Source organism: Echinops telfairi, unplaced genomic scaffold (assembly GCF_000313985.2).
Source record: "Echinops telfairi isolate 266 unplaced genomic scaffold, ASM31398v2 ScPeMD7_4;HRSCAF=17, whole genome shotgun sequence".
Taxonomy (NCBI): Eukaryota; Metazoa; Chordata; class Mammalia; order Afrosoricida; family Tenrecidae; genus Echinops; species Echinops telfairi.
The window spans coordinates 9,053,813-9,063,620 of NW_022103900.1; the positions used below are offsets into that span (position 1 = coordinate 9,053,813).

The 9,808-nt window shown below is 37.3% G+C and overlaps 1 protein-coding gene across 1 annotated transcript in view; it reads right to left on the bottom strand.

Moving 5' to 3' along the window:
- Positions 1-9,808, bottom strand: part of CSRNP3 (cysteine and serine rich nuclear protein 3) — a 209,263-nt gene that overhangs the window by 121,146 nt on the left and 78,309 nt on the right. The gene's annotated exons all lie outside the window — the stretch shown is intronic.

A 9,808-nucleotide genomic window follows, 5' to 3' on the forward strand; every position in this document is an offset into this window, starting at 1 on the left:
AATCTTTATAAAATATTAAAAAATAACTACAGAAGTTAGTTCTGTAATTTGGAAAATATACTATAAATTGCTCAAACTGCAAAAAAGACTTTAGTCATTAAAATTTGATTTAAAAAAATCAATTTCTTATCTATTTAACAATCTGTCTAAATTGAATTGGGTAATTAAAAGCTTGTTGCTTCATAATTCTCATTGAAAATCGTATGAGAAACACATTCACAGAGCAACAAAGAGTACAGAAGATTTACTTTCTAACAGTGGTACAGAAAAGTCAGTAGTACCTTAATTGACTATTAGAAAATGTGTTGGCAAAAAAAAAAAAAAAGAAAATGTGTTTGCTGTGGAGCTATGTATACAATTCTATGCATTTTAATAGTGTAAGTAGTTCACTAATTGACCTGGGGGGAAAAAGCGACTATACTTATATATGATTATTTAAGGCTTTCATTATTAATACATTATTTTTCTGGAAAGAAATTTGTAACTGATAAACATTTTAATGGCAATCCAAAAATAATTTTAAGTCAGAACAGGCAGGGTGACTAAATCCAATGCTTTCAGATCTCTATATCATTATTTAGGATAGCACTGATTATGTTTCGTGATTTGAATAAAGGTTCTCTGATGAGGTTTCCTTCACATTGAAAGAAATACTCAGAAATGTCTTTAACGCTACCATTTGAGTGCACTTATTCCAAAAGGCTCATGTTCATTTTTTTCCCTCTGCACACAAGAACTGCACTAAAGCTACAAAACCTCGAGGCATTAACAGAAAAGGGAAAACAGAGCATTCCTGGCTTAGAAGATACCTCTGGATTCTGAAAGATATGTACATTCTAGTTAATGTCTCTGATGACGTCATCATGCTAATGTACAGGGAAATAAACAAAAGGCAGCCATTTTCCTTTTACTGCATCACTTCGAAACCAGTGAAGTAAAATGGTTGCCAAATGGAAGAAGAGACAGTAAGAAAACTAGGTTGCTTACCAGTTCTTAGTGGTAGTGGGAGGAGGTGTAAAAAAGGGGGTGGGGTAGAATCCACACATAGATGAAGCTGAGGTGTACATATGCAAAGAAAAATTCAGCAGTAAAAACATAAGGAAATACATGCCATGGAAAAATAGCTAGCAGTTAAATTACCAATAAAATAGTGCATCTCCAATGGAAAGACTATGTTCTATAACCTAAATATATTAAATGTGGCTAAGAGCCTGCAATATTCATTTATGTTGAAAATGTATTTGAAGGTGGACAAGAGAGTTAGAATGAAAGACAATGCATCTTGAACTAGAGATCATCTTTCCAGACCTGCTAATGTCAAATATGACCTTGGTGAGTTAGTCTAGCTTCTTATGTCTGAATTTCCAAGCTGCAAAGCAAGAACAGAAACGTCTTTGGAAAACATGACCAAAAATACATAGCAATACTTTTATATTTAAAGTCCCGGAATTGGTTTTAACTGATAGCTAGCAAAATGAGAAAATGTTGTCGAATTCTGATAACTATTTCAAAGAATTTTAAATGAATTATTCTAATAGCACAGATAAATCTGGAATTTGGTAACAAGAGGTGATTTCCCCCCCCCCAATATATGCAGGAAAAAATTAATTTAGGAAGTAATTAAAAAAACCTTAAAAATGCCTAAGGATCAAAATACATGACAAAACCATCCTTGCAGTCAAAATTGTAGAACTCTCTGCCAGTGACACGGCAAGGGCACTCCCGGGAGTTTCTGATTGCTCCGTCACACAATGAAAAGCAGTGTTTCTCTCTCGATAACAGCTCCATCAGGCAAGAGTTGTCTATATTTGAAATTAACAGCGAAGCACAAGACCACCGCCTAGAGAAGCAAAGTCTATCCAAGATTTAAATGGCATTTCAATCTACTGTGTGGTACAGTAAAAGATGAGAATTTAAAAATGTATTTGGACTCTATTTTCTCTTGCTTCTTTCCCCCTAAAGACAGAGGCATTCCAGAATCATTTGTTTGCTCCCCCTTTCTACAAAACGAGCAAAGTTTGTCAGAAGTAATCCAAAATATTTGTTATTCAGCTCATGAAGTGATTCAGGCATATATTAATACCAAATGGATGAGTCCTGGAACTTTCTAGTGGACAGAGTAAGATGGACAAGGTTTGCTGACCCCATCACCTGTGTTTCCTGGAACCATATTCATTGGCATCTATACCAGAAATCCTATTGGATTTGATCAGGCTGGATTTTCACACTACATTTCATCCTCCTTCACAACACATTCAAAACTGTCAATAAATTGACCATGTCAACCTCAAAATCCAGGTCTAATTCAATTCAATTCAACAAACATTTATTGAATTACCATGTACCAAACTCTGAGACAGTTGCTAGGGATATAAAAATGAAATATACACTCTTTCCAAGATGACCATAGTCTCTCTAGCTTACAAGAAAGTACTGGGCATACTATGGAAGATGATAAACTAAGAACATGTTTTTCAAAGAATGAAGATTTTACTGATGAACATATTTTGTGTACAATCAAACCAATTTCTTCAATTCATTTTCAATAGTTTCCCTCAAATAATTATAGTGAAAAATCATTTATAAAATATCAAATTGCAGATAGTCTTATGTTATGTTTATTTTAGGTCTTATAATTTAGAAGAGAGTATATTTCTCTCAAACTAAAATATTTATGGATCTATTTAGATGCATTTATAAAAAATCAACATGGCAAGATTACTCTTCTGTTTCCCCGTTAAGAGTCACTGTTTAATTTCCCTCCTCTTGGTTTTAAGTTGTTTCAAGAAAATTTGTTTAGCCAACCGAGGCCACAGAAATGATGTTCTGGGAATTCTAAGACTAAGTTAAAAATAGCTTTGTAGCTTCCGCTTGTATTTCTTGGAAAACTGGCTTGGAACTTTAAGCTGCCATGTCAAATTTGCCTATCATGAGACGGCCATGCTAGAAGAGTCATGTATAGACACGGTTGATCAATAGTGCCAACCAAGACTAGGATTCAAGTCATTCTGATGCTAGACACATGAGTGAAGCCATCCTGGACCCTGTAAACCAACCCACCCCTTGGGTGGGTATCACGGAGTTACCCTGGTTGGCACTAAGTGGGTCAAAGAGTTGCCTACCAAGGTGTTTCTGAGATGCTAGTCTCTTGAATTCATGAGCTGCAATAAAATGGTTACTGCACTAAGCCACTAAGTGTTGGGTTAGTTATTCACAAGTGATGATTTGAAGCTACTGATGCGTACTCACATGCAACAGAGACAGCATAATGAAGCGCAAAAGACATCGGGGCCTTTGAGACACACAAGGAAAGCTTTGCTAAGGCAATACACACTTCAAACTTCCTGCCATCGCGTCCACTCTGACCCATAATGGTTGGTGGGTTTGAACTGCTAAACTTGGGGTTAGCAGCCCAATGCATAACCGACTGGTGAGTTTGAATTACTGACCCGTAAGGTTACCAGTCCAATCCACTATGCCACCAGGGTATCTGAAAATATACAAACTTGGGAGGGCGGAACAAGAACAAGGAAAGCATGTAGGGCATGTCCAAAGTGAGTGAAGAATTATCTGAGAAATCTTTATTGAAGGAACGGATTCTCTGGAAGTAACCGGGAACAGATTCTAAAACAAGCTGGGAGAAAAGGGCATTCCTATGCTAGATGGTCTGATTAGAAAGAGAAGCCCAGAAGCAATAGCAAGTGATGGATGATTTGGGTGTTCGGAAGTTGAAGGAGAAAAAGGAAACCTAGTGTTCTCTCCTTGAGATTTCAGTAGGTGGAGGTGAGGAGATTTCTGTGGTATATAAAACACTGCGAAGTCCACAAGGGGTGAGAAAAGGAGTCTGATCAAAGAAGGTTCGGAAGAGGATAGAATCCTGGCACGGCAGTAGATGGTCAGTGAACAGGAAAGGGGAAGGCGTGACTAGGACCTGCTCTAAAGGCTGTGATGGAGGAAAGAGAAGACAGACAGACGACATAAAGAAAGCAGGAGCATCGAAAATTAGTTGGATAAATGGGACTCCAATCTCAGTTATAGTTGTAAAAGTCAGTGGTTTATGATTTGTTGAACAAAGGGATTCAAGAAAAAAAAAGAGGGCTCAAGCAGAAAGAAAATGTTTTGAGGATGATGATGGCAACAAATGTACACATGTGCTTGATACAATGGATGGATGTACGGGTTGTGAGAAGAGTTGCACGAACCCCCGACAAAATGATTTAAAAAAAAGAGAAAGAATCAGAGATTGTTAAACTAGTGCTTTATTTTAGATTCAGTAAGTTGAGTATTTTGATTTGTACTGGCCTCCATTGTTCAACTTGCAAATATTTGGAAATACTGTCAATATCAAATCTGGCTAATGCAGCTTTTTGGAGGTTAAGACTAATTGCAAAACAGAAAAGCCTTATTTAAATAAAGTATACAGAAGATAGTATTTATACGGCAGCTTGTGTATGAGTCCTAACGATATATAGAAATAATGTGGGAAAGACAAGTATATTATAGTTCTAAAGAGTTAAAAATATCATTTTGGAAAATGTAAACTTTGATTTAAACACGCACACACACACACACACATTATCTAGCAAAGTAAATCGGCTTGTTGTGTATTTTTTTAAGAACCTTACAGTTGGTTCCAAGTCACAGCGACCTTTTACACAGTAGAGTGAAATACTGTCCAATGCTAGATCATCTTGATTCTTTTTGTTACGTTTGAGCACTTTGTTGCAGCCACTGTGTCAATCCATCTCACTGAGGTCTTCCCCTTTGTTTGCTGACCCTTTGCTTTACCAAGATGATTCTTCCCTTTAAGGAACACACTGGCTGTACTTTTTCCAAGATAGATGATCCCTACGGCATTCTTTGTCATATTCAATATTTGTTGACAACAATACAACACAAAGTTATACATTTTTCCTTATTTACTGGCCAACTCTTGTACACACATGAGGTGATTTAGAATACCATGGCTGGGGTCAAGCAAGCCTTAATCCCTATAATTACTTGGGTCTTTAGTGTATAAATGAAATATTTTGCAGCAGATTTGCCCAATGCAATGCATCTTTTGATTTCTTGATTTCCATGGATGTTGATTGGAATTAAACCCTTGACAGCATTAAACTTTTTTCCATTTATCATGATGTCGTTTACCGATGACATCATAAAGATGCTTGTTTTTGTTTGTTGAGGTGTGATCCACACTGAGGACTGTAGTCTTTGATCTTCATTAGTAAGCACTACAAATCCTTTTTCATCCAGCAAGAGTGTGTGCTCTGCAGACTTCAAGTTGTCCATCTTTTCCTAATCTTGATGCTGAATTATTCACATAGCACACCTTCTCAAATATTTGCCAAATAGACAGATTTAGTAAGGATTGGTAAAGGTTAAACCCTGACATTTTTCCTGATTGGACACCACCCAGGACCCCCTTGTTCTGTTCGAAATACTGTTTCTTGGTCTATGTCCAGGTTCTCCATGAGCACAAACAGCGCTCTCAAATCCCCAAACGTCAACATATTATCCAGAAATTGTGATGGAAACACAAAGTCAAATCCCTTTACATAGTCAACAAAACACAAGTAAACAACTTTCTGGTTTTCTTTGCTTCCATCTAAGTTCTATCTGCCATCAGCAATGAGCTCTCGTTCCATGTCCTCTTCTGAATCCTGCTAGAACCTCTGCAAACTTCTTGAATTATCTTCAGCAAAATTTTACTTGAGAGTGATATTAATCATATTGTTTGATAATGTTCACATTCTGTTGGGTCACCTTTCTTTGGAATGAGCATATCTGTGGATAGCTTCCTGTTGGTTGGTCAACACTGCATCTACGAAAGATCTCACTTGGTATTTATTCTGTCACTACCCCGAGTCTGTTTTTTTGGGGTTTCTTTTTCGCTGTTGTTTGTTTTTTGCCAATGCCTCCAGTGCATCTCGGACTTCTTCCTTCAATGTTAATAGTACTTATTCATATCCTATCTCCTGAAATGACTGAACATTGAGCAATTATTTTTGGTACAAAGATTTGGTGTATGTTATTTGTTTTTTGTTATCTGTTCAATAGTTTGCTCGTAGGATCCTTTAATATTACAACTTGAAGCTCACATGTTTTCTTCACTTCTTAATGCTGAGTGAATTCTTTCATGGTTGTATTTTTTTTAACTCAGTTCTCTACACGTTTCAATATAATATTTTACTTAGTCTTCTTGAATCACTCTTTGAAATTTTCCATTCAGTTCTTGTATCTAGCAACCTAGCCTCTAGCCCACAGAGCCACCAGGGATCCTACATTCAGTTCTTTTGTGTCTTAGTTTTCCCTTTTTTTTTTTTACCTGCTCTACATTCAAGAACAAGTTTCAGACTGCCTCTGACACCCAGTTTGTCCCTCTCTTTCTTTTCTGTCTCTTTAATGGCCTTTGGCTTTCTTTATGGAGGAGTCCTTGATGTCACCCACAGTGCGTCTGGCATTAGGTCACAGTGTTCACCGCATCAAGTCTCTTCTGGAGACGTTCACCTTGAGACTCAAGTGGGATCAGTTCAAGGTCTTACTTGGGCTCTATGGGTTGGTTTTAATTTTTCTTCGGCAGAAGAAAATAAGCTTGGTTAAGTGGTATCCTATGGTTCCTTATTCTCTGGGTATTAGACTACCAAAGTAGCAGATGTTAAGTTAAGCAGCCAGCGAGGGGCTGCTCTGAATGATGCAGGTTAAACGGCAGGAACAACTCTGTAATTGCTGCTGCTGCGTATACAATAGGTACATAAATCACTTCGATGTGGCTGTAAAGAAGTCTTTGTACAATGTGACCCAGAGAAGAAAGTATTCCAGTCTCCCTCCCCAGCCCCACCCCACCACCAACTCTTTAGTCTGTCTATCGTGACAAAGACATTAGAAAACAGCATTTATCAAAAGAAAAGAATAAACGAAGCTAACCCTCCTCTCTGAGAGCACAAAGGATCAATTTATTTCTTAGTGACCATCAATGATTTGGTCTTATTTTGGATTAGATACCTAAAGTCAAATATAGAATAAAGATGAATATACTAAAATCAAAGATGAGCTGAGTATGTTAAATTTTTTAAATTATTCTAATTCAATAAGACCCATGGCTTTTCAAAGAGCAGGTCCCACCATGACTAAAAGGGCTACGGCATTGCTTGGAAAGTCAAGTCAGCCTGCAAAGTATTTCCTACACATAATTTTCCAAACACGTTTACAAAAATGTGACTAATAAAAGGATTCCACTTACAGTTAGATAACAGAAACATAAAAACGCTTTTGTTATATCGTTTGCCTGGCTTCATTTGCTCTTTCATTCATTTACCCATCCAGGCACGTGCTTATGTAACATTCACTGATTAACTCTATGGTCAGAACTAGCTCCCGTGTAGAATCGCTTCGAGAACTGAGGAAATCACAGTCTGCAAACCAGGTGGCTTTCCATCCACGAGCAGAGAGAGACAAGGAAATCGTTCGAACACAGCGGAGGAGGTTTTATAATGGAAGAACACATGAGCCACAAGAGCGTGAGGACAGGAGGGGATTACATCATCTTCGTTACCAAGCACTTACCAAGCCGACTGTTTTAGATGTTTTCATTCACTCATGTAATCATCACAAGGCATTTTCACTACGTCCATTTTATAGATGAGGTCACTGAGGTAGACTGAGTCAGTCATTTGGTAAGATGGCAGAGAGAATTTAAACCTGGCTAATGTGCCTGGAAATGGTAATGGCTCTTCTGGAAGTACGCTACCTAAGGCAATTATGGGTGATCTGGGAAACAAATCTTGAGTGATAAGCAGGAGTTATTTTTGTGGAAAAGAGAAGTGTATTTCAGACAAAAGGGCAGCAAAAGTATATAAAGACTCTGAGGCTATGACTCATCTATTTGTGAACAACATTTAAAAATTCACTCCAGAAATGGTAAGGTAGCTTGGTCTTCGTAGGATTGTGGATCTGCAGGGCGGGGTTGTTAGTAATTCATCTCAGATCCCATTTGAAGTCAGCATAGGTGCATGCATGACATAATTACAACTCATTCAGCATTGAATGTCTACAAACATACAATTTTGGTCGCTGTATGCTTATTGCCTAGTAAGGAGCTCAGGGTCAAGTTGTGTTGACTAGATGTACACTTGTACACACCAAAAAGCAACTTAAAAGAGTATGGCGTGTCTTACCGTGACCTGATTAAATAAAGGATAAGAAAGAACAAAGAGTGACCTTTCTCACAGGAAACTTCTAATCTAGGAGCATTTCAACTAAATGTAGTGTTGGTGCCAATGTAGGATTATATGACAATATCTGTGCAGATTAAAACTATGCTCCCCATCAAAAAAAGTCACCTTCATGCTTTATATTAATTATATAACATGAATAAATACAAGAAATAAATTGGATTTCCTCCTTTAGGCAAGTGTTTTTAACAAGATTAATTCAGTGGCTTGCTATTATGCTAGTAGCCGGCGTCTTTGATACAAGGCATTTTCTTTCTTCTTATATAGTCAGCTTGCCATTTAGTATTCATTATTCATGTCTACTTTTATCAAAGAGCACTATTACATGAAACCATGATCCAAGCATTATTAGGCCTAGCTTTTATTTATGGCAAGAAGGAAATGATACACCCTGACTATACTGGTGTATGATTGCTAAGTATATATATTACCATGGTACATCTTTGCTCCGTTACATGTGAACATGGTGGTATTTTATGTGGGTGGTCTGAGTAAAGGGTGGATAGTTTTTCCGCACTCTTTTTGCCTTAGAACGTCAACATGGCATTTCAGGAAAGCCAACCAGTAAAAACAAGTTATTTTTAATAGCCATCTCAATAAACTCCTTTTAGATAGTCCAGGAATATCCTGTATGAATAGTAGACCATGTGACATTAAGAGTAACGGAAAACACATTTTATTTGAATACGATTACCCCTTATAACCTCAGCTCAGAAGCAGGCATGCTCCAGCAATTGCTGTTCGTAGGCGACAGCATGATTTGGAGCTTTGCCCCGGGAAGTACCGTCAGATGGCTATCTATGGACCATGCCATGAGGACTGCAGAGTCCAAGCTGGCGAATCTTCGGCTGCGGTTTCCCGGTCATTCACAGAGGGATGGCTTTAAAGTTGGGTACATATGTTGGCTGTATTTGTGAATACTTTTTTAACTTAACAAGCCTATGACTGTTACTCCAATTTATTATATTCAATAGCCTTTATGAAATCAGGTGACAGCAAGGAATGTATGGTTTAATAGACTACCAGAAAATGTAGCTTTTAGTTGCAAAGATATTTCAAGAAGCCATAATTATAATCACTGAATCTACAAATCATCTAAATATTCCTAATTTATATTTGTTAATATTCTAGAATAACAAGTAACATTTAAAATATGATCACTCTGATGACTTAAAAAGAGAATATATGTACAAAATAATGATTATTGATAAAATTTTCAAGAAACATAACCAGAAGAAGACTAGAGAGGAATAAAAAAGTATTAAGGAATTATGCGTGAGTTTTAGAACAATATACATGTAAGAAAAATATTTTAAAACATATGCTTGTGACTTCAATATATTATCTGTACCTCAAAGACTCTGCGATTAAGTCAATTTCCACTCAGAGCAACCCCCCTGGATCGAATGGAACTGCCCCCTGTGGGTTTAAATCTTTATAGGAGCAGAAAGCCTCATCTTTTTCCCTGGGAATGGCTGATAGGTTTAAACTTCTGACCTTGGGATTAGCAGCCCACTGTGTAACCTACTATCACACACACACACACACACACACACACACACACACACACACAC